Source organism: Macaca mulatta, chromosome 12 (genome assembly GCF_049350105.2).
Source record: "Macaca mulatta isolate MMU2019108-1 chromosome 12, T2T-MMU8v2.0, whole genome shotgun sequence".
NCBI lineage: Eukaryota > Metazoa > Chordata > Mammalia > Primates > Cercopithecidae > Macaca > Macaca mulatta.
The window spans coordinates 145,006,047-145,030,706 of NC_133417.1; the positions used below are offsets into that span (position 1 = coordinate 145,006,047).

The 24,660-nt window shown below is 53.4% G+C and overlaps 1 long non-coding RNA gene across 1 annotated transcript in view; it reads left to right on the plus strand.

Annotated features, from left to right (window-relative positions):
• The first annotated feature begins 7,277 nt into the window (after positions 1 to 7,277).
• Positions 7,278 to 24,660, plus strand: part of LOC106992788 (uncharacterized) — a 36,207-nt gene continuing 18,824 nt past the window's right edge. Inside the window, exon 1 of the long non-coding RNA XR_001438840.2 lies at positions 7,278 to 7,348. This is a non-coding gene — a long non-coding RNA (uncharacterized LOC106992788). The remainder of the gene's footprint in view (positions 7,349 to 24,660) is intronic.

Sequence of the window (24,660 nt, forward strand, 5' to 3'; positions counted from 1 at the left end):
GAGATGTAAGTATCTGTGAATGTCGCCAGTTACCATCAAGTGGAGAACATTTCCCAGCTGTAGTCACAGAGAGAAATGACGGTGGAAGAAGGGTCAGAAAGATGTGGTATCGCTGGCCTCAGATATGGATAAAGGGGCCACAAGCCAAGAAATGTAGGTGGCCTCTAGACACTGGGAAAGATGAAGAAATGCATTCACCCTTTCAGCCTACAGGAGGAACACAGCCCTGCCCTACAGACACCTTGATTTTAGCCCAGTGGGCCTGAGCTGCAGTTCTGGCCAACAGAACTGTGAGGTAATCACTGCGTGCTGTCATAAGCCACTAAATGTGTGGCGATTTTCTGTGGCAGAAACAGAAAATTAATATGGGGGATTTGCTGTTTAATAGAGAAGTGGGCAAAGTGCTTGAGTGATGTCTCTGTATGGGGCCCAGGGAAAGCAGCCTTTCCTCTAAGAGGGCTTGGACCCAGTGGACCCTCCCTGGGAGGCCTGAGCACGGCTCTGTTAGCCTCCTTCGCAGGTGACACACGGCCGTGGGAAGGAAGCTGCCTTGTGTTCACTCGCATCAGTGTGCATTATTCTTCACAGTGGACATAGGACTGTCATTTATGAAGTAGTGCCAGAGCCAGTGGGTGCAGGATCCACCCAGGAACCAGGGCCCTGGGAGCTGGTGCCTTTCTGACCTGCAGATGGAGAGACCAGGACCAACAAAGCTCACGTGATATGCCCAAGTGTAGAGGGCCCCAGATAGCTACCCTTGTTGGGTAGCCCCCAAAGCCTGGGCCCCTGGGCATGGCTGGAGTGAGGTTTTCTGCCGTGCGGTCTTATTTCGGAGACACTGGTGCGCTGGCAAGTTGGGGGAAAGCCCCTGGCCTGGAATCGCACGGCCTCTGCTCTGATGCTTTGAAAACACTGTTTATCAGGCACGCTTCCTCCATTCTCCTGTGTAAAGCCGATCTTTTTCATTTCTCATTCCTTACACCTAATATCCGAGTGCTTTCCAAGCAAAAGCACACTCCTGTCCACAGGGCATGTGAGACTGAAACAGCTGCTATATTTAACAAAAAAACACATCCTGTTGCCATGACAACCTGCGTCTAAAATTAGAAACGCCACATACCACGGGGTAGATGGCATGAAACGGGCTGCTCCCGTCACTCTCTTCGATTCTCCAGGCAGGGGTTGGGTGCTCCTGGCCCGTGCCGCATCCTGCAGTGGATTTGTATCAGACGGACTCCGTGTGGGTAGACAAAAATCTCTTTCCAATTTCCTCAGACCCCTGCCAGCCCCGTGCATGGGTGGGCTCCTTGTGTTCCTGGTTCCCAACGGTTTGTCTGTCAAGCTGAGGTCGCCTCTCAGGAAGCATGGACAGAGGCATCTGGGAGGGAGGGGGGTGGTCAGGGGTCCAGAACCGGAGAGCCAGCTGGGTGTCCCTGGTGACACAGCAGTCCCCTCCCTAACCGCCCTTCCCACTCTCACATGACCAGTGCTTTGCTGGCATTTCAGAGGGCTTGGCCCTCAGCACCTTTCCACATCTCAGAATCAACTCTCTGAGCACTGCCCACTCAGGCCTGACCCATCTCACCACTTGGGAGGCTGCTCAGGGCCCTGGACCCTTGTGGCTCCCCCTGCCACGTCCCCGGCCAGGCAGCCTCATGGGCAATCTTCTTGCCTCTCAGATGTGCATGACTCCTTCCCTCCTTCCATGCCTGCGAGGCGCTGCCAGGCTACCCCTCTCTCCTGTCCCCTGGATACCGGCCCTGCCCTCGGAGGAGGTTGCCCGCAGGCCCCGACCCCAGTCCGTCTGCTCCTCCACCACGTGTGCTTCTGAAACGAGCAAGGCTCAGACGCCTAAACCCTGCTTGGCATGCAGCCTTTGCTACCCCATGAGCTACTTGGTTGAGGTCCTGGGCATCTGGGCCCAGAAGGGAGCTCCCCTGGCTGTGTAGTTGTCATTGTCTCTGATATGGTTTGGACCTGTGCCTCCGTCCAAATCTCACCTCGAATTGTAATGCCCAGTGTTGGAGATGGGGCCCGGTGGGAGGTGATCAGCTCATGGGAGTGGAGTTCCCATGACTTAGCACCATCCCCTCGGTACTGTTTAGTGGGTGAGTTCTCACGGGATGTGGTTGTTTAAGAGTGTGGCACCTCCCCGCTGTCTCTCTTGTTCCTGCTTCAGCCATGTGAGACGTGCCTGCTTCCCCTTCGCCTTCTGCCATGACTGTAAGTTTCCTGGGGCCTCCCCAGCCATGCTTCCTGTACAGCCTGCAGAACTATGAGCCAATTAAAACTCTTTTCTTTATAAATTACCTAGTCTCAGGTATTTCTTTACAGCAGCACAAGTCTCAGGTATTTCTTTATAGCAGCACTTTAGAGCCACACAGTAGCATTGATTGTTTGTGCGTGGTTCTGTGAGTTTTAACAGACATAGAGATTTGTGTAACCACCACCACATTCCATCAGCACGACACCCCCCTGCTGCCCCGTGTAGCCACACCCTCCTGCACCGAAACCCCTGGGGCTGCTGACCTGTTTACCATCCCCACAGTGGTGTCTCTTCAAGAACGGAGCAGATTCAGTCCCACAGTGCACAGCTACCTTCGCTCAGCGTGACTTCTTGAGACCCACCCCAGGTTGTTGCCTGTATCAAGTTAGTTCTTTTTTATTTCTGGGAAGTGGTCCATGACACAAACGTGCTGTCATTTATTCCACTGTTAAAGGGCATTTGGGTTTTCCAGTGTTTGGTGATTATGACTAGAGTTGCTATAAACATCCACATTCAGGTTTTTATTTATCTAGAGAAAATGCCCAGGGACCTAGACTGCTGAGTCATATAGTGGTATGTGGCTGACATTTTAGGGCACAGCCAAGCCAGTTTCCAGGAGGGTGTCCCCCTTTTGCACTCCCCCTAGCGGCATTCTCACCTGCACGTGTACTGTTTTACCACACTGTTCTCATAGATGTGTTTGGCTGTGCAGGTAGGGCTGTCATCCAGTTTTTAAGGGACTACACTGTCTTTCCACCCCTAGTGAAAGCTAATTTCTAGTTAACTCTTTATAAGCAAGAAATTAGCTTCCATTAGGGTTGGAAAGACAGTGCTGTCCTTTAAAAACTGGGCGACAGCCAAAGAGTTAGCTGGCTGAGTGAGGTGCTCATACCCGTAATCCCAGCACCTGGTGAGGCTGAGGCAAGCCGATCACCTGAGGTTAGGAATTTGAAACCGGCCTGGCCAAAGGGTGAAACCCCATCTCTACTAAAAATACAAAAATTAGCCAGGTGTGGTGGTGCACGCCTGTAGTCCCAGCTACTCGGGGGACTGAGGCAGGAGAATCACCTGAATACGGGAGGTGGAGGTTGCAGTGAGCAGAGATCGCGTCACTGAACTCCAGCCTGGGTGACAGAGCGAGACTTCTTCTCAAAAAACAAACAAACAAACAAACAAACAAACAAGAGTTAGCCAAGGTTTCCCAAGGTCTGTGTTTTGCAGGAGAACTATCCGGGCTGCTCTAACACATGCTGCCAATATTCACTTTACAGTCTTGTGGAGACATTTACCAGGGTGTACAGCAGTAAGTAATGATAAAGCTCATCTGTATCCAGCACTTAGGAGTGGGCTGGCACCTGCACGGCCGCACTGACTCCCCACAGCCCTGTGCGGTGGGCGATGGCACAGCCCTGGCTTTGCTGCTGAGAGGCTCGCCTGCCTGGGGACACACAAGCTCGGCGAAATTTACATGAAGCTAATAAGACTGAAGTTCCAGGAGCTCTAATGTGTAGTTCCCATCCAATGGGAAAAAATTCTTACGAGGAATTTGTAATTTTTGCCACCTGAAAACCCACTATCTGTTCAACAAAAGTGAAATTAGTTCAGAATATCAATCCGAAATTTTTAAGAACATTCACTACCCAAGAAAACATAAAAAGCATTAATATTTTACAGATCAGGTGTGAAAGAAATATGGTAGAGATTTTCCTAAATTTGACAAGAATCCTAAAATTTCTCTCGTCGTTATCAACAATAGGCTGCCAAGTTAAAATGAACTTTTCTAAACTGTCAACAACTAAGAGAAAAAAGAGGTCACTCATGCTGGAGGAGACTGGATTATCTTTCCATTTTCGTCATAGAAATGACGTTGTGTGCTTGCATGAAGAGACCATGAAAAAGTATACAGACAAAATTTGGAGAGAAATGTACAACAGGCTGATAATTAGTAAATGACTGATGCTGCTATTTTTCTTCATTTTGTGATGCTTGTGGTGTTTGTCAGTTTTTAAAGAGTCGTAATTGGTTGCAATTTTCTTCTCATTCAAAATAACTGTTCACTTTTATGCTTAAATTTGTGTTTATAATTTTTCTGTTTTTCTTGCAGGTCTCCAAGGTTGTAGCATCTTCAGGCCCCACACACCTTGGGTCCACTGCACAGGGTAGGGGTGTCAGAGCCTGACTGTAAACATCTTTGCAGCTTCTCCTGCAGGTGGAGATCAGGGCAGCCGAAAGTGCAGGCCAGCACAGCCTTGGGGGCTTGGGCTCTGGGGACAGCCCACAGGGCATTCCGAGTGTGGTCCAGGGCAGCAGGAGCGGCTCCTGGCAGATCGGCTGGTGACAATCTCCCGTGAGTGGGAGGAGTGGAGGTGGGGTCTGTTTCCAGAGCCCCCACAAACTTTCACTTCATTTCATTGCCTTTTCAATGCCCTTGTGCCGCTGCGCATGAGCTGGATACAGGCCCTTCTCCCCGGAGAAGGGAGGCGTCACGTTGCACTGGGAGCCTGTGCCAGAACTGCACGCCGTGAGAATGGGGGATTCTGCAGCGTCTTCACGTGCCCCTTTCTGGACACCACTTCCACTCTTCCATCCTCATTCACGGGCATGTGGCTTGATCATTATGCCCTGGTCTCCCAGGAGATCACGGTCAGAGTGCAAGACCATGGAAAAACAGTGTTAAACCAAATCTGCTTCTTTTTGGTTTCACTGGTTTATTGCCTATTGTCATCCCTTCCACTAGCAGGTGGCTCTCACTGTACATGTAACAAGTTATCCACCTGGGCCAGTGCGCTAGGAAGCATGTGCCGTGGCTATTGTCTAATGCTGTGTAACAAACCCCAACTCTTGATGCTAATAACAATGACAACCTTTATTTTGTTCATGAATCCGCTGGGTGGGACAGCTTCTCCCTGTGCCCTGGACGCCAGCGGGGAGGGTTTACAGGCTGGGTCTGAAGTGGCCTGAATGCTCACTCATGTCTGGTGGCTGATGCTGACTGTGGGCAGGGACCTTGCAGGGGCTGTCAGCCAGAGCACCTGGGCTTCCTCACACCGTGGTGGCTTGATTACAAGGTCAAGGTCCTGACAGAAAAGAAGTCCAAGAAGAAGCTGTCTCATCTTGCCTGTCCTGGCCTTGGAAGTCATATGGTGTCACTTCTGCAGCATTTTATTCAGTGAGGTGGCCCTCAAGTCTCATAAGTTCCAAGAGCAGGAGAAAGATTCACTACTTGGCAGGAGTGGTGGCAAGTTCTGGATGAGTGTGCAGGACTGGAGCAGTGTTGTGGGGAGACCCAAGCTGCCACGTGGCATGCGTGTCAGGCATTCTAAGATGCCCCAGTGAAGTGATTCATTGTTAGGACACATGCATTAGACACAACATTTTTTTGCATGGTGAAGATGTCTGGGGGGTGTGTTGGTTGGAGCAAGTCAACATTACTTTAAAATTACTTTCTCAGGGAACATCAACCCTGACCCACGTTCTTACCTCTGAGTGAGGCAGCCACGCCCCGATGCTGGACTCTGTTGAGAGCCTCTGTTTCCACAGAACACACGGGTCCCACTCACTCCCAGCAGCCCAATGGAAAAGGCACGTGGTTCCAAGCCTCATCTCCCACCTGAGTAGCAAAGGCCAGGTATTTGCGGGGGACCACAAGCTTGCCTGATATCATCAGAGTCCTTGGTCGAGGGATTAGAATGTATGCTGTGTTCCCTGGAGGGCATCTATCCTTCCGCTTTTGCCCCATAATCTCTCCTTCTCTGTCCATCCTCCAATTCAAGCAGGTGGTCAGCAGCGCCAGGCTCATTGCCTTACAGAGGGTCATGACTTAGTCAAAGCAGAAATCTCATCCCCTGCGAGAATTTATGGATTTTGTTTCCAAAAACGCAAGCCCTGGGTTTCAGTGGAAGAGCAAGAATCTGAAGTACAGAGTATCTTAGCCAGAAGCATGAAGGGAAAATACCTTCCAGCACGTGAGACAGAGCGTCTCCTGGGCTGGGGGAGCCGATGAGGGCAGGGAGCCTTGCAGGTCCTGGAGGAAGGGGCTTCCACCCGGTGGGGCAGAGCCTGACTGTGGTCACTCTACTGACCATGTCCTGTGGCTGCTGGACCTTCGCTAGATTGCCTGCCCAGCGTCCTCGTGGTCAGGTGTGGTCACCTGATGAGACAGGCAAGCAGAAGTGAAGTGTGCCACCCCAGGACGGGTGGACAAGGCACAGGCCTGCCTTTGTGCCTGTGAGAGGCAGCCTCCAAGATGCCCAGCAATCCCCACCTCCTGGCATTCACACCCTTGTGGGACCCCTCTCCTTGAGTATGGAAGGGACCACACAGAACACTGCAGAGGTAATGGGGTGGGACATAAAAAGATGGTGGCTTCTGTCCTGCTCTCACTGTCCTGTCCCAGCACCCTCCCTCTCTCCTGTTCTCCCTTATTTTAATGAGGCCAGCTGCCATGCTGTGCACTACACCAGGCAGAGGCCCCCATGGCAAGGGCCTGAGCACGGGCTGGAGCCAATGGTCATCCAGGGACAAAGGCTCCAAGTCCAAGAGTCCATGAGGATCTGAATTCTACCGACAACCATGAATGAGCTTAGACATGGAACCCACTCCAGTTGAACCTTCGGATAAAACCCAAGCCCCTGCTGAGGGCTTGACTCCACCCTCATCCAAGAATACAAGGTGGGGGCACTCAGCTGAGCTGTGCATGGATTTCCAACCCCCAGAAACTGTGAGATCATAACTGTTTGTGGTTTGAAGCCACTAAGTTGTGGGGGTGATTCGTTCTGCATCAGTAGATAAACTGTCGCGTGTTTCCCATCTGCTGGCTGAATGCAGCATCCTCCGCTGACCTGGGGGAGGGCAAAAGTGCAGAAGGAAGGTTTCCATGGACCAGGAGCACCTGCTGTGCGGGACAGTCAGGAAGCAACAAAGTCGACTGTGTCGAGAGACTGAAATTTGTTGTTGTTCCTGCACCTATCGCTCCCCTGAGATGGAGTGGCTGTGTGCTGCATCTCGGCAGAAAACCCGCATCATGTGGGAATAAATTAGGCTGCATGTGATAAAATACCCGGAAAACAATGGTGTAAACCAGTAAGTGTGTTTTTCTCACGGGGCAAGTGGTTTGGGGGTCAGTGCTGGTTGGTGTTGGCTCAGCAGCTGTACATCCGGGCAGAGGCTCTGTGGCTCTCCTGGCCTTTCTCTCGCCTTTGCGGGATGTCTGCTGCTCCTCCAGGCTTTGCGTCCACTCTTGAAGAGCAGTGCCAGCTGTTTTGCCATTTCCATGAGGAAAGGAAAAGGTGTCTCAGATGTCCCTGGCAAGCTTCTCCTTGGTCAGAGTGTGTCACTTGGCAGCTCCTGGCTGTTTCCCTGAGTGGAAGAAGTGCCTCCTCAGCTCACTCCCTCTGCTAACTGCAGCATCTCCAGCTTGCTTCATGAGTCTTCTTTCTGCTGATGTGTTATCCTTCTCCTCCAAGCTGCAAAGAAGGGTCTGGCCTGGAAACCTGAATTCCAGTCACGGTGCAGTCCTCAGCCTTGTTTGTGGCTTTGGCCACGTGTCTTTCTTCTCTGAGCTGTTATGTTCTTCTATACAAGGGATTCCGTTCCAAGGACCAGCTAAATCATTTGGAAATTTTAAGATTCATGGATAAAAGGAGGCCTGGAAAGAAATGAAAAAGAAGCAGAATTCCATTAGGAATGCCTAGCGGTGAAGCTGGGAGTGCACTCCCGCTGGCTGAGGGGCTCCTGGAAAAAGAGGTCTGTCAGGTGACAGAGGTGGAGAGAGGTTGGGCAACGGGAAGGGCCACGTGGCAGGATGAGAAGGCAGTGGCAATGCCAGAGATAAGACGGGCTCTGCAGATTTTGTCTTTAGAGCAACTAGAATTTCTCTTTGGCCAAAAGACATGTTTGTAGCGAGGGAGAATCTGGCCGAGGACACTTCCGCTTGTGTGCATTTCTTTTAGGCATAACATCAGCTCTCAGGGCACGGGCAGTGCTTTCTCTCCCTCACACGGAGCAGGTGGCCCTTCCTCAGAGGACGGCCTCAGGCACCATCAGACCCGTCAGAGAATCACAGCCCAGCGCCTGCCAAGCACACCCGCCACCTCCTGGAACCTGCAGTTCTTGTCTTACTTACAAATGATACCAAATGCCTGGGCAGCCCCCTGTTCTCCACATTTTCTGGATTTGTGCGGTCTGCTTTGCTTTGCATAATGTTTTTGCGCACAGTGTCACTTGCCCTTCATGGCAGCTCCTGTGAAGGGTGACAGCTTCCTCTGGAGACCCTTTGTGACGTGTCCATCCGGGCCCAGTGAGACCTTCTGTGACCGCCCATTGGGGTCCAGTGAAGGAGCCCCATGGATCCTGAGCACAGAGGGCCTGTTGTCCAGCTCACAAGTCAAGAAAGGAACTCCGCAGCTCCCTGGCATTCTTCCCAGGTCCCCAGCAAGGTCATCCTAGGTGTGCCGAGGTCAGAGCCCACAGAAGTGACCCCATAGGTAAAGTCTGCAGGTATAGCCACCTGCTCTTTGTGACTCCAGGGACCACTGGTGGAGTCCAGTGGGGACCTCCTCATACACACACGTCCACTGGAGAACACGGGGCCCTCCTATCCAGAGACAGCTGCAGAAAGGCCTTTTGCAACTAGCATATGAAGTTGAAATGCTTCACCGGCCACTCTTCTTCCTCCTATGCACTGTACTTCCTTCTCAGATGCCCCAGTTGCTGAAAAAGATCCATCCTGTAGGGTTAGGGAGTACCCAGGTGTGGAAATGAGGGACTCCTGGCCCTTTCCACTGCTGCCTGGGGGCAGAGCAGGCCCTGCCTTCAACTCAGGCTGCAGCTGCAGGTGCATGCGGAAGAGGCTGGAGGTTCACTGGCCTTTCAAGGGTACGCGGTAACAGACAAAATCTTAGGCTGTGCAAACGTGAGGGACAAAATACACGGCTGTGTGGGAACTAAGGTGATCTCACTGTCAGAAAAGGGGTCTCCATGCCACGCAGCGGGGCCCCGAGCATCACATGCCACTCGCCCAAGCTGGGAAGAAAGTGCAGTGATTCACCCTTTCCTAGATGAGGAAACTGAGGCTCAGGGATGTGGAGTGGCTCAGGAGAATTCATAGGTGAGGCTCCGAGCTGGCAGCCTGGCCTGGGACTTCTGAATTTCAAGGGTTGACCCCTTTGCAGGCTCTAGGCCTGGCCATCCTGAGTGGGGAGTGGGGATGGCTGTTCTTCCTGCCCTCCGGCCTGGTGCTAATTCCCCCGAACTGATCTTTCTCCTCCTGGCGTCCTCTTGCCCACCCCTCCCCACTTCCGTAGGCTCCCCAAGAGTCAGGCAGGGCCACAGGCCCATGGGACTTCACAGCGTGCCAGGCAACATTCAGCCTTAGCTCTTGACCTGGTCAAAGGGAGGGAGGCCTCTGGAAAGGGTTCTTCTCTCTAATGGGAAACAGCTGAGCAGCGCACCCCACCATCACCGCCATGACGGGAGGACTGCTGAGCAGCGCACCCCACTATCACTGCCATGACGGGAGGACTGCTGAGCAGCACACCCCACCATCACCGCCATGACGGGAGGACTGCTGAGCAGCGCACCCCACCATCACCGCCATGACGGGAGGACTGCCCAGACATGTCTTCCCAGAGCAACGTGACCAGCTTCCCCTCTCTCTCTTTCTGTCTCTATCTCTCAGCCCCCCTCACCCCCAAACTGCAGACTGGTGAGCTCAGGGACTGACGGTTGTTATTTCAACCGAGTTCAGGAGTCACGTGTTACACAGCAGTAGATGCTCTGAACACCCTGTCATCCCCACACGGCAGATTCAAGTTCCTCTAGCACTTATTAAGTGCCTTCTGCATGCCGACTCGGCGCCTTCACACTCTCTTGCCCAGCAGCCCAGGGCAGTCGATCTCCTGTGGACGTGCAGCTTCCCCTCGTGTGCAGGGTCCGTTCACACGGCCGCTCATCTCCTGGGATGAGTTTTCAGAGTGTGTCTTTGCAGGCGTTCCTGTGGGAAGCAGGTTCGAATGGGGGGTGCACAGGGAGGTACCTGGGGAGACATGTCGAAGCGTCCACTCCTAGAGAGCTTTGCTTTATCCCCAGGTGTCCTTAGTTTGGGTGAAGGGACAGGATTTCAAAGCAGCCTTTCCTTCTGTCCTGCTCCTTGCCTCTCAGATGAGGATGTCCTGCCAACTGCTGGCTCTGTAGGTGACCATCCCAAGGACAGCCGCACCCCATATGGAGCACAGAGGCTGGTGGCTGGCGGGCCTGTGACCACCATGCTGCCAAAACACGTTACTGGTGTCCAGATGTTTCTCTCCACACATCCCGGAGCTGTTTGAGGGCAGGGCTGTATCAGAGTCGCCCGTGCACACTCACACGCAGCACGGTGCCCTGGGGATCTCGCCAGCACCGCCCAGAACCTTTTGTTGGAGAAGCCGGCGGTCATAGTGACGGGAGGTGGAGAGTATAGTCTGGCTGTTGGCCGTGCTTGAGTCCTCACCTCCGTGTGTGCTGTGGCCACCTTCGCACAGAAGCACACGCTGTGATTCTAAGAGGGACAACGTGTGTGTTCTGAGTCTTGCTGAAGGCTACAGGGTTCCAGGGAGGAGGCTCCTACCCACAAGGGCAGGGGTGCCCTGCAGTGGCCAACTCCTGGCCTCCAGGTGGCCAGCCACCCGGCTTCCCCCTCCTCCCTGGGTTTCCGCCAGTTTCCCATCTGCTCCCACAGACTCATCTGCTGGGGACAGCCAGTTCAATCGTAAGAAAAGAAAGGCAGATGCTGTAGGTGACATTTTTTTGGCAGTCTCCAGAGAAAACAGGAATCTGGACTCAGGAGAAATGCTGTGTGCAATGGAAGACGCTGGTGCCCACTCACCTGGGTCAGGACTCAGGGAAGTTCGAGGGCCTCCCGTGAGACGGCGTGTCCTCAAGGGCGTGGTGGGGGCCACGTTGGGACCAGTCTTTCCTCGGGGGCTCAAGGAGCGCAGGTCCATATTTTCATATTGGCTTAACTTCATGCTGGCCATTGGCAAAGATAAATTAAAAAAAAAAAAAATCAAAGACATTGTCAGTGGGGAAGGGAGTTTTCCAGATGAATCAGAATCCATTAATTTTATCCCCACACATTTGGTGACTGAATATTCACATGATACACGCACAATAGAGGGATGCAAATCTGTCCCCAGCACACTCGCGTGCCGAGGTGACGTGGCAGGCGCAGTGTCTTCATCTCCCAGCACTGCCAGTCTCCCTAAGGAGCCCCCGGACTGACTGCAGACCCGGCCCGAGGCGTCAATGCCAACCAGCCCATGAGGGAGAAGTTCAGCCTGTCCAACTTGACTCCCTCCCTCTGCTCCTCTGTGCGAAGGTGCCTGTGCCTGCAGGGCTGGAGGAGGTTGGCTTAGGGACCCCACCTGATCTGGATGAAGCCTGAAGATCCACAGGCCTCTGGGGAGACCCTGGGCAGGCCCCACACCTGGTCGCTTTCCTGCATCTCCTCAGGGAGGTGTGGCACAGAGGCCTGGGCTCAGTGTCTCCTACCCACGGGCTGCTGTGCTCAGTTTCACGGTTTCACCCTCGGGGCCTCTGTGTCTGCAAGGGAGCTCAGTCAGCAGCTGTACAGGCCTAGGGCTCCCCATCTGCCTTGCCGCTCCCATAACAGTGAGCACTCAGTACTGATGCCGGAATGGCAAGCCCTGACACAGAGCCATGTTTCTAGCAGTTATTTGAACCCCAGGGGTTTATTGTGGCAGATGCATTCCAGAAACCACACCTGGATTGGGGTGTGAAGCTTGAACACTGCTCCAGGCCTGATGGACCCGGGCTATGAGGTTGCACCATGGCCACAAGCACAGCTTTTGGGCGGTGGAGAAGGTGCACTGAGAGACTGATGCTGTGCCTTTAATGGACCTGGGCACCACCTGGCATAGGGCACCCTCAACCTGCCATCATCTACATCTCGGGAGGCTAGGCGACAGTTCCAGAACAACCACAGGAGTGGTCCCTGCCTGGTGCTCCTCCCAGGGGCAGGAGACCCCTCTCCTGGGCCAACCTCAGGCACTACGTGGCCTTCGCTGCTCCTGGGAATGACTGGCTGGGAGAGGCTTTGGAGCTAACAAGGCCCAGAGTTGAAGAGCACGAGGTTCTCTAGAAATCCCTCTCCCCTGTCATGGACTGGGAAACTGAGGCAGGGAAGAGGGAGCAGAGGCAGAGTCCCATGGCTGACCATTTGTTCTGCAAATTCTGAATGCCCAGCAGTGTGCTTTTTAAAGCTTTACTGAAGTATAATTTACATGTCATAAAATTCACCCACCGAGCAAGCATACAATTGCATGTTTTTCAGTAAAATTACAGATTTGTGAAGCCATCGCCACACTCCAGTTTTACAACTTTTTCATCACCCCAAAATCCTCTCGAGCCTGCTTGCCGTCAGCCCCCAGTTCCACCCTCAGCCCCAGGCACTGCTGGTGTATGCTCTGTCTCTCCCAGCGGCACTTTCCGTGGATGAGGGGTGAATATCCAAACCTAATCAGGTACCAGGCAAGCCTCATGGGCATTCAACCCGTGAGTGCTGACACCCATGCTCAGAAGGGCTCCATGCTTGGGGTTCAGAGCTCTGCAGTCCTGCTCCTGCAACCTCTGGTCACTTTCTCTTCAGTCTGTTTTGTAAGCACAATCTGATGAGGCCAAGTCGCATGTTCCAGGCATGGAGCCTGGGCCCACACACCTCCCGCCCCTTCCCACTGATGTCCTTAGTCCACACTCCAACCCCCACCCTCTCCTCCCAGGGCCACTGCCCGCCTCTCCCAAAGCAGTGACTGGGTCTTGTTAGCAGGGGGTGACCTGCTTTCCTGAGTCACTTTCCATCCTGGTGGCAGCCTGGGCCCTGTGTGGTGAGGGTCACGGTTGGGTCTGGCACCATGCAGCATCTTGGGTGGAACCAGGAGATGACTGTCTCCCAACCTGGGCTGGACGGTGGCTCGGCAAAGTCAGTCCCTCACACATCCTCGATCCAGGTCCCGTGCGTGCCCCGGCTCTGAGGTTCAGCCTGTTGGTAATGTTGTGTCCTGGGTGCTGGGGAGACAGATGCATGGAGCTGGTGCTGACGGCACACATGCCGGGCTGTGGAGTGGGGTCCAGGGTGCCTGTGAGGGTCTGCACTCCCCAAGCATCCCACGCCACCAAAGGAGTGTGACATTCAACATCAAATAACCCCGTGGCTGCTGGCCACCCCCATCGGCACCCTCCCTTTACCTACCTCCCTTTATGCTGCACATCTGCACATCACGCAGGACAGCTCACTGCACCGGAGCACTTTCGGGACTATGAGGCAGCTCCTGTGGCCTTCCTGGCCTTGAGGTCTCCCTGACGTCTCTTGACTCTGGGGTCCATCCACCCAGCCAAGGGCTGTTGTTGCTTGTCCCAAACACCAGGTAATTCATGAGAAGATACGTCTTGTGAGTGCTGAGACCCTCACGTGCCCAGCCAGGAACAGAGAAGAGCAGGCATGAGGAGAGCCTCATCTTCTCCTCGTCCCACCAGGAAATCTTTGAATTCAGATTTCTAATGTCAGATGACAATGAATCTGGGTTCATGTTTAAAGCAAGCATCTCTTACTATGGGCTGTTTTCATGAACTTGGGACTTGGGAAAGCTGTAGCCACTGTCTCCAGGCAAAGACCACGAAGAAGGTGAGTGGGTGAGGGCCAGGCCGAGGCTCCCAACACAGCCTGTGGGCAGACGGACGTAGAACTAGGAAGGCTCCAGTTCATGTAGCGGAAAGTACATACCCATCCCTCCCCCAAACACAATAAGCTGACATCCATTTCCTAAGGGCTACTGAGTTCTGCCAAGCAGCAAATAAATCACCCGCAACACCAGCGACGGGACAGGGAAGGAATCTGAAACCGCAGGTGCAGCAGCCGTGGTGCCAGGAGACATCGCTGTCTGCCGCGGGCAGGGGACTCCGTGCCATGAACACCCCTGCCAGCTGGAGCTGGGCTCTGCAGAGGTCTTGCCCGGGTGAGGGCCCTTCATAGCTCCTCCGAGCTGCCCTGCCGGAGTGAGGCACAGAGGCAGGGGCAGAGTGCAGGGTCTCAGTTGGCACCTGCCACCATCTGGGTTTGGACAGAAAGCATGTCGGGTCATCACCAGACCAGTCAGAAGATGCATTTGATCACTGGTCACAGCAGCACTGTCCGCATCATTCCAAGAGACCCAGTCGACGGTGGAGGGTGAGCATGGAAAACGGCCTTTTGCAATCACTTGCTCCAGCCATCTCAGACACAAAACCCAGAGTCAGCATCTTCCCCTGACACCCTGGCCCTGGCATTTGCAGTGAGGCAGCAGATGTTATAATCCAGTTCAAGATGGCCTTGGTGGTCTCACTCAATTCAGGTCCCGCCTAAAGATAGCCTGGAGCAGAACTGCCCCCTCCAGGAGGGGAGCTGAGCCATTGGCCTCTGGGGGTCTAAGAGCAGAGGGCCTGGGATCCCTGCCACCTGGGCTTGCTGGGTCACATCACTTGGTCCCTTGGGGTCACAGCAGCAGAGGTAGGATGGCAAAAACCCATTTGCAGCTGCCTTCAGACAGAGGCCAGAGCTCAGAGCTTACCACCCCCACCCCCACACCCATCGAGGAGTCTCAGGTGGAAGCTGTTCTCTCTCACATGACAGGTGTTGGGAGGCTCACATTCCCTCGCAGGTGGAAAAGTGCTTTTTCAATCTCCAGACCCACCTGTGAGCACTGACCTCATCAGCATTTCCCGGAGCTATAAATAGACCTGAAACACAATGAAACACAGTTTAGAGAAAACGGCCGTGGACCTTATGTCACCTGAAAAACGCTTTGGTAGGGCAAATGCTGTTCTGAACTCTGTCCACTTTATAAGTGTGGACACCACCATGACCCTCTCCTAGAGCACACATTTGAAAGGTGGGTCCAGAAAAATAGATCCAGATTCCCTGCTGGATCTAAATTTTAGACATATTTTGACTGGCTGAACCTTATTTTTTAGAGTTTAGATTGATTGTACACATTTAATAATCTAGAAATCCTAGTTTCTCTTGTTAAAACAGAAGATCTGACCACATTGGGCTCAGTGTTCCCCAGGATAATAAGCTGGGTTCACACAGCTCTTTGGGTGTGGGCTGTGTACTGCCAGTCTCTGCCAACTGGGCCACATCCAGTTGTTGACACCAATTAACCATACTATTTTCATCAATGTCCCCTGAGAAGTGGTCGTGAGCCTGCAGGACTTAGTTAACTGCAGGTGTAAAATGGGACATCAACTCCTGGAACTACCTTTTTCATAAAAATATATTCTTAAGGTATAAGTTTTCAGTTTCTAAAAACAGCTGATCTTTTGTGGCTGTAAAGTAGGACCCACATAACTACATATGACTTCATGTTATTGATTAAATCTTTGAGATATTGATCACAAACATTCAACTGCATTAATCTATATTAGAAATTTGAGAACCACCTCCTCCCCAAGCAGTTTTCAGAACCTGGCTCCCCCCATACCAAAGGGCCCAGATCATAATGTCTGCAGAGATGGGCTTGGCCAACTGGTGTCAACAACTGGATGTGGTCCAGTCAGCAGGGACTGGCAGTACACAGCCCCCACCCAAAGAACCATGTGAACCCAGCTTATTGTCCTGGGGAATACTGAGCCCAATGTGGCCAGCTCTTCTGGTTCATCAAGAGAAACCAGGATTTCTAGATTATTAAATGTATTAAATCAATCTGAACTCTAAGAAATAATGCTTAGCCAGTCAAAATGTGTCTAAAATTTACATCCAGCAGGCAATCTGCCTGTTTGTGACTCTGTAGAAATTATACAACTAAGACCCCTAGGCTTCCTGCTGCATCCTGCACCCTAGTCCCCTGGGGGAGCTTCATGCTGACTGCCCCCTCCTCTCTTACTCTGTGGCTTATTCCCCTATACATTTTCCAGAACCTCATGAACCTGCACAGATCTCCAGATTATCTTCTCCAGTTGGTCAGGAGGGACAGAGAGATCAAACCATCCCTGACTGCTGGGGATTCACAGGCTGCCTCCAGAAACAAGAACACCTGGGGCTTCTAGAAGTAGTCAAGAGAATGTCATTTCACAGGTGCAGGGTAAACCAAAAAAATACTACTTTGTTAGTGTAATTGGTAGGAGTGAGAGAGCAACATTTTTCCTATTGAATAATGTCAAGGAAATCACAGTCAGAGTGTGGGCCCTGCAGTTGGACCACCTGAGTTTAAAGCTCCTCCATGAAGTTTACTAGTTACATGAACAAATCTGTGTCTCAAGTTTATTTACTAAAAATATTGGAGACAATATTAATATTTATCATATCATTGTTAGGAGGATAAATTGGCACATGTCAGGTTTTTAGAACACTGTCTGGCAATGAAACCCTCAATCAAGTTTGCTTACCATAATCATTATTGTTATTTCTGGTCACCACTCCTCCTTTCCAAGTCCCCAGGAGTACATAGGGACAACAGCAAAGGAACATTTCATTTGCTGGGTTCTGGTTTCATTTGCCCAGCTGCAAGGCATACTGGTGAAAGGGCTTGTGCCAACCTAGCACCCTGGCTCATACCACATCTCAACCAGGTCATGACATCTTACCCCATCTCATAGGGAAAGTAAGGGGCAGGGAATCAAAGGGAGACAAGTATCCCACAACCCACCAAAAGAAAGCTTGGAGAGGTGGCTCTGAGTATCCCCCTCCCCACTGCAGAAAACAGTGACCCCACGGTCCCACTGCACAGACCCAGGAGTGGGTCATTTCCCCCCAGAATGTCCTCTGCACAGTTCCATGCTATTGCCCTGGCCCAGACCGACAATGCAGGGAGGGGACAGGAGACAACCGGCAGCTAAGGAGGGAGCACCACCAGCCTCAGGTGCATGGAGCTGAAAACCTGCACACCAGAACCCCTCCTAGTCAGTCACCAAGCCCCTAAAGCCACATTTCCCAGCCCTGTCTGGGGATTGGAGTGGTCACGTGACTCATTCTAGCCATTGGAGTATAAGCAGAGTTCGTGACCACCATACCAAGCCTGGCCCATAATCACCTCCTCTCTCCACGAAAGCATCCCTTCTCCATCCTTCATCCTCCTGTCCTCCCTCCTCCTCTTCTCGTTCCACCACTGGCTGGATATCCACACTCAGGGAGACCTCAGAAGCCAGGGGTTCAAGAAGGCAGAGTCTCCATCCGTGCCTGGAGCTCGGCCACCGCTGACTGGACTTCATGGGAGCAAGAATTCCATATTATTGTATTGAGCTGTTGAGGTTTCTGGGTTTATCTGTCACAGCAGTTTGCATCCCACTATCTGGTACAGCAGGGCTGCCTCTGTCCTGCAGGTACATCCCCAACTGCCCCAACCCTGCGTGGAGTCCCAGTGCCGAGCCCAGTGGTGAAGGGTGTGGACTTCAGGGTGGGACTGGCTGCATCCAACCCCAGCTCTGCCACAGCTGCAGGCAAATTGCTTTAGCCCTCTGTGCCTCAGTTTTCCTGTCTGTAAAACGAGGATCAGAGTATTTCCTCCCTGTATAACAGTCATTAGAAGGATGAAACAAGTTAAACCTGCAATGTGTTTACAGCTATGTGGGGCCAGTAGTATCTGCGAGGCAGGGGCTTCCTGACAGCATATTTCATTTGTAGAGATAAGGAGCTCCCACACCAGCCATAGCTGTCATCATGACACAGTCACGGTTCTTTATGCTTCCCATTAGTTAGTTTTCCTCACACTCAAGGCCGATTTGCTCAACTTAACAGGAAGTGTCCACTGAGATGGGAGGTCATTGCTGGTCCAGCCCTGCCAGGCTGTAGCGTGGGCTCCACCTCTGCCAAGACTCCTACCTTTCAGCTCAGATATTGATCAAAGATGTAGCCTCTGCATTGAGGCAGCTCCCAGCTCCAGCCTCAGCCACAGGCTCATCAGACAGGATGATCCCTGCCCTACTGGTAAGGTCCTTTAGGGCCCTTAGTCACCTTTTCTATCAAGACATTAGCCAGAGCTATCACAGGCGGTCAGAGAAGATGAAAAACTATTAAACATGGAGAAGAAGGAGGCTGGGGTCTCAACTTGCCTCCCAGGGCTGTAGGGACAGCGGTTTCTAGCAGGCATCAGAGCTTCCCTTTGTAACAGGTGTTTCCTCACCCTAAGTGTGAATGGCTGAGAGGAGCCATCCAGGCTTTTAGGGTAAAGTCAAGGACACATCTCCCAATGGATGCTCCACACAGCCCTGACTCAAGAGTCTGGTAGACTGTGTTTGCGTTAATGCCTCTTCCAGGACCCCTGGGACAGGAAGAGGCACTGGCATGGAAGGAGGGCACAACTATCACAGAGTCTCCAAGGGGGAAGTCCTTGCAGGAATTTAAAATGAGGGCCTTGTCTGGAGGAAGGGCCAGGCTGAAAGCAGGATTTGGAGTCCTCAAAGGAATGATGACGCCTGCAGCTCCAAGGGTAGGCTTGTTTGCCGCAGGCGTCTGAAGGCTCCTGCGGCAGAACTGGGCTGTGACCCTCAGGCTGAGGCAGGATGCTGTCACAGGTGGGATGGTGCCGAGGGGGACAGGGCTAAGACTCTGTGCCTAAGGCTTGCACACTAATGGCCCGATGGTGTTGAAGGTTGGCTAGCTGATGCAGACCTTGGCTTTCTTGTCCAGCCTAAGTAATCAGTGTTAGTTTCCTGGGGCCAGTATAGAAAAGGACCACACACCAGGGGGCCTTTAAAAAAATAGAAATGGATTTCTTTACAGTTCTGGGGGACACTAGTCAGAAATGAAGGTATCTCCAAGATTAGTTCTTCCGGAAGCTCTGGGGGACCTGTGCCATGCCTCTCTCTCCGGCTCCTGGTGGCTGTGGCGTTCCCTGGCTTGTGAACACATCGCCCTGCTCTTTGCTCCTGGTCACATCTGGGTCTGTATCCCTCCTGTCCTTATGAGGACACTGGTTACTAGATTCAGGGCCCACCCTAAATGCAGGAGGACTCGATCTCAAGATCCTTAACAATTACATCTGCAAAGACCCTGTTTCCAAATAAGGTCACATTCTGAGGTGCTAGGAGGACATGATTTTGGGGAGAATACTGTCCAATTCACTAGTGACTTGGGGTCCTCGGGAGGGATTCTAGGCTGCTGCAGAAGTGTTGGCACAATGAAGGTGGTGGCTTTGGAAGATTAGTTCTGCCATAGTGGGGAGCCAAGGTTGGGATAGATGGGTCACCATGGAACTGGAAGCAGGGAGAGAAGAGGAGGCTGGGTGTGAGGTGCCAGAGACTGACCCAACATAGAAGCGGAGGAAAGGGGGAGGAGGAAACCTCCCAGAGGGCAGGAGGGTGGGCCTGGGACCCTTGGAACACCAGGGCCAAGACCAGTGAGTTTTGGGTTTTGGGTGTGCCATGCACAGAACCGGATGGGAAAACCGGGAAAGTTGGAAGCCAGCGTGAACTCTGATGTGGGCGAGAAAAGAAGGGAAAGGTGACAGAACTGGGAACAGAGGGCGAGACCTGCATTCTGGGTCCAGAGCTAATCTCCCTACTATTTCAGTTTTCTCAGCTGTTCATGAAGGGAGGTGTCCCCTGTTCCTTCCACCTCCCACGCTCCTAAGAAGCACCTGAATGCTGCCACCCAGCCGCCCTGAAAAGAGAGGACCCCTCTTCGGAGGCTCCCAGCCCAAGAAAAGAGACTGGGTTTCCTGCATGAGCAAAAGGGAAAAGCTGCCTTTGGAAGAGTGGTTGGACCCGTCAGCCACATGCCTCTGAAGCCGTGTTGCCCTTCGGAGGCAGCGGGAAGGACATGACACAGAGGCTCCCTGGAAAGTGGGTAGGTGCAGAGCCACACCAGCTTCTGTGTGAAGAAGCTGAAAGTGTACAGGACACACTCCTCCGTCTCATTTCTTCACTCAAAACCACAAAGCCTATCTTGAAATAGACACCGTGTGAATAAAGCCAGAAAGTCGAATTCCCAGAAGGAGAGTGTGCGTTTCCTTGAGCCGCCGTCATGGGCACAGCGCGGAGAACCCATTGCTGCTTCATAAACAGCACGTGGTTCCCATTACCCTTTGATTCCTACACAAAAAGATTATGAGAAAGCGCTGGTATGTGGGAAACGGCAGCTTTCTAGATCTCAAATATTTGCCTTGTTAATTTTTCAGAAATGCACGGGGGCTGTGACAATGGGGAAGCGACTGCCGATACGCTTTACTACAGCTCGGCTCTTCCCCAGTTTTAAACGCCACCAGAGCCTCGGCCTTCATGTTTATCACAGGCCACGGCTCTTTCATCATGGGAGGGCATTTTTCTTTATTGCATTGTGGTTGACACGTTTGCGCGCCGCTTGATTTAAATGTCCTAGTAAAATCCTAAAAGATGAGACAAAAAAATCAGCGCCGGCAGCCGAAGTGAGGCCCCGGTAGCAGCTGGGTTATTGTGCCACGGTTTTAAGGGCGCCCTGGACCCATTTCCCTTCAGTCCAGCCTTCCCTGAGCTGGAATGCTCAGCGACATGAATTGGCCACAGTAGCAGAGGTGGCAGGCGTGCCTGCTGACTTCCCCGGGAGCCGGCAGACAGCCCAGAGGCCCCACGCCTGCCGCTGCCCTGCCCTGTCATGACCTTCCTGTTATTCCATGTTCACACCTTTGGAGTTTGGAACGAATGAAATTGCTGTGAGAGATTCACTTACATAAGAGACAATATCCTGCCGGGCGCAGTGGCTCAAGCCTGTAATCCCAGCACTTTGGGAGGCCGAGACGGGCAGATCACGAGGTCAGGAGATCGAGACCATCCTGGCTAACACGGTGAAACCCCGTCTCTACTAAAAAAATACAAAAAACTAGCTGGGCGAGGTGGCGGGCGCCTGTAGTCCCAGCTACTCGGGAGGCTGAGGCAGGAGAATGGCGGGAACCCGGGAGGCGGAGCTTGCAGTGAGCCGAGATCCGGCCACTGCACTCCAGCCTGGGCGACAGAGCGAGACTCCATCTCAAAAAAAAAAAAAAAAAAAAATATATATATATATATATATATATATATATATATATATATATCTCCTGTCCGTCCTTGGTTCTAGCAGGGAGGACGAGACACCCCAGGGCACAAAGGAAAGACAATGAATCACAGAGTCACCACCCGAAGCCAGTGGGACCAGGCCCCCACCCAGGGAGGGATCCCTCAGGGTCAGGACCACCAGTGAGCAGTGGGCCGCAGCCCAGAGTCCGGCTCAAGCCTTCCTTGCTGAGTGACTTGGGGACTCATTTCTTCTCGAGAGAATTCAGTTCCTCTCCTCTGTCCCCACGGTTTCCATTTCATTGTCTTTCCATCTGACTTTCTGGAAGATTTCATCAACTTTCTCCACCAAGACTTCTACCACAGCTGGCTGTTGCTGTTTCAGTCTTGGCAAGCGCATCCTGCCAGGGGCTGCTCTTGCTCTCAGCTGCGTCCTCGCACAGCACCCCGTTCTGGGTCCGGGAAGGCTCCACCCTCCCATTCCACAGAGGATGGGAATTCTGGCTTCTTCAGGGTTTTCTTCCTGCTACGTGGGCTGTGTTCATTTCCTGCAGGGTCAGCTACGTATTTGTCTGCCTCTCTTTCCTTTCTGTCGTGGATTTTCTGAAACACAGGCACGGACAACCCGGGATCACTGGGTATTTTGAAGAATGAGGCAAAAGAAACGTCAGTTGGGGCACGGAGGGGACTGGTCAATGCCAGAAAGAGGACCTCGGGGACACCTTTGCTCGGGGACATCAACCGTCACACAGGCTGCTGGGGGTCTCCCTGTTCATTCCATAAATATCAATCTGCAGGCACAGCATCCTCAACGGCCCATTTAAGTTCTTTACGGAACAGCTGCCCCCTTCTTGTCTGGCTGGGAGAGATCGAAGTCTGACTGGTGGGAGTTCTGTGTCCCCGGGCGAGGGCAGGTTGGGGATGGAGACAAGTCTGTGAGGAGCCCGGCTCAGCCCCCTCCCCAGTCCACGCTGCCCTGCCTGAGGCCGCGCCTGCTTGCCGCGGGCTCCGCACTGATTCCCTTTTGCTGTCTTGATGCCATGCGAGGCGAGGAGAGAAGCCTGGTGCCCGAGCCCAGCTGTCTTAGTCAGCTTCCTCCTGGTCTCAGCTGTGCATCCAGAAGTCCTAGGGAGCGTTTTTGTTTCTCACTAAGGCCAGAGGAACTTCTGCCTGCACTCAGGAGAGGTGGGAGCAAACAGGAAGCATGCACCGGGCAGAAGAAGGTGGGTACGCCCGCCCCCCACCCCTGCCCACCCCGGTCCTCTTGGGAGCTGAGATCCCCGCCTCCGGGATCTGTGCCACCCCAGTGGGTGGGTGCTCTTCAAGCACTGCTAGGACTGAGGTTCCAATCCAAGCTAGGGTTCTGACAGCGTGGAGCCTGGGGAATGCCGAGGCATCTCTGGGCCTCACTTTCCTAAGTTTAAGATGAGGATGAGGATGAGGACGGCAGGTGAGAGAATGATGTGCTTGGAGGCCTTTCTTTCTGGGGGTCCAGCTCTGAGCAAATACTTACTGAACACATGAATCAGGGAGTAACTCCTGTCATACCGCTGAGCTGGGCCAGGGTGAGCTCGGAGCAGTCCGGGTGCTTCTACAGGTGGTTTCCATGCACTTCTGTGGATGGGTTTACACGGATTAAGTTCACAACCTTGAAGGCAGCTAACAGATGCCCTAGATCTGCTGGCAGCCTGGGAAAGAGGAGGCTGCCTGGGCCATGAACATGAGCTCAATGGGCTTCGTGAGCCTTGAGGGGTGCCGCGCTGGAAGGAGAGCTTGGAAGTGGGGCTGGCCCCAGAGAGCCACCATCAACAGGGCTCAAGCTGCCCTGGGAGGGAAGCTATGACCACACCACTCCCAGGAGAGGAGCCCAGGCCCAGAGGAGAGAAGGAATTGCCCCTGAGGTCCTGGTGCCATGGAGGGAAGACCTGGATTTGAATGCAAGCCCCCTGACCCCAGAGCCCAAGCTCCTACTGACTAGACTGGACAATCAGCCCCACTTCCGCTCCAAACCAGGTGATCTGGGGCAAGCTGCGCCCCTCCCAGGCCTCAGATTCCCAGTGCAGGAACAGGCAGGTCTGAGGGGCTGCTCCATCCTCATGTCACTGACAGCGGGATTCAGTGATCCTGGGGTTTGGTGCAGCACTCGGCACAAAGCAGACCGTGATGGGTCATGCCTGCTGCCTGGGTTGTGACCTGAAACAGAGGCCTGGACCCTGCCTGGGCCCAGGAGTGGAGGTGAAACCCAGGCACCTCCCCAGCCTCCTGCCAGCGCCTCCCCTCAGAGCCTGGGAACAGCGCTGTGAAAGGGCCGGCACCTAGGCTGGAAATCGCCCTCAGGCTGCCAAGTAATCGGTTCCACAGTTGGATGCAGGCCTGTGCTGAGACTTGAAGTCAGTCGGCATGGAACACATTTCCCATGTCGAGGCTGGGCCTGACCTCCCTTCTCACGGTAAAGGAGGAATAAAATTGCTTCTTTGATGGCATTTGTGATAGGCTGGAAAGCGCACAGTGGAGTGAGCCAGGAGGCACTGGCTGGGCTCCCACACTGGCCGCCGTCTGCATCCATCTTGGGAGGGAAAAGGGAGGGACCACCTCGTGTCCCCACATCCCTGTGCTCCAACCCCAGCCCTCCGATCCCCATGGCATGGTGCTAGAGGGTCGAGGTGGTGGGGTCTCGATGTCCCAGAGGTAAGTCATCAAGCCCGGTCTTTATGGCAGGCACTGAGGTGACAGGACAGGTGGAACCCTCACAGTGGACGGATGCAGGAGGGGGTGGCTCTGTGTGCCCCAGGGCCTGTGTCCCCATGCCCAAGGGACTCATATACAGCACATGGTGTTGGGCTAAGTCTGTGCCATCTGTCTGGGGCTGTGCAGTGGGAGGTAGCAAAGGTGGGTTCCATCCAGGTCTATTGCCACCAGGCCCTGCCCTGGCCACACACAGCATCCATGTTAGCTGGGATCTTGGTAGAAGACCCCCAGCAGGCAGCACCACTGCCCCAGGCCTGCTCTCCTGGAATGGCTGAAGCTGACTCCTGTGGGTGATCGCAGCAACACCCCAGACCTCACACCAAGCAGCCTGTGTGCTGCACCCACCCTTTCTTGGAACCCTTTTCTGAGTTCTCGCCGTCTTTAGGCTAAGTACAGACAAGAGAAAAAGCTCATCAGCCTCGCACTGGTCAGTTCTGCTCACGGCCTTGCCTCCCAGGCCCTTCTCTCTGACCTCTTTCTTCTTGGTAGTCTGAAGGCAGTAGCTAACCCCTTGTGTCCCCTCACACAGCCCCTCAGACACTGCCTCTGTAGCCCCCAGATCAGCTCCACCACAGGGTCTCCCACACCCCAACCCTGTTGATGCTGGAACAACAGATGCCCTGGACCACGTGCGGCCCTGTGTGCCACAGGCAGGG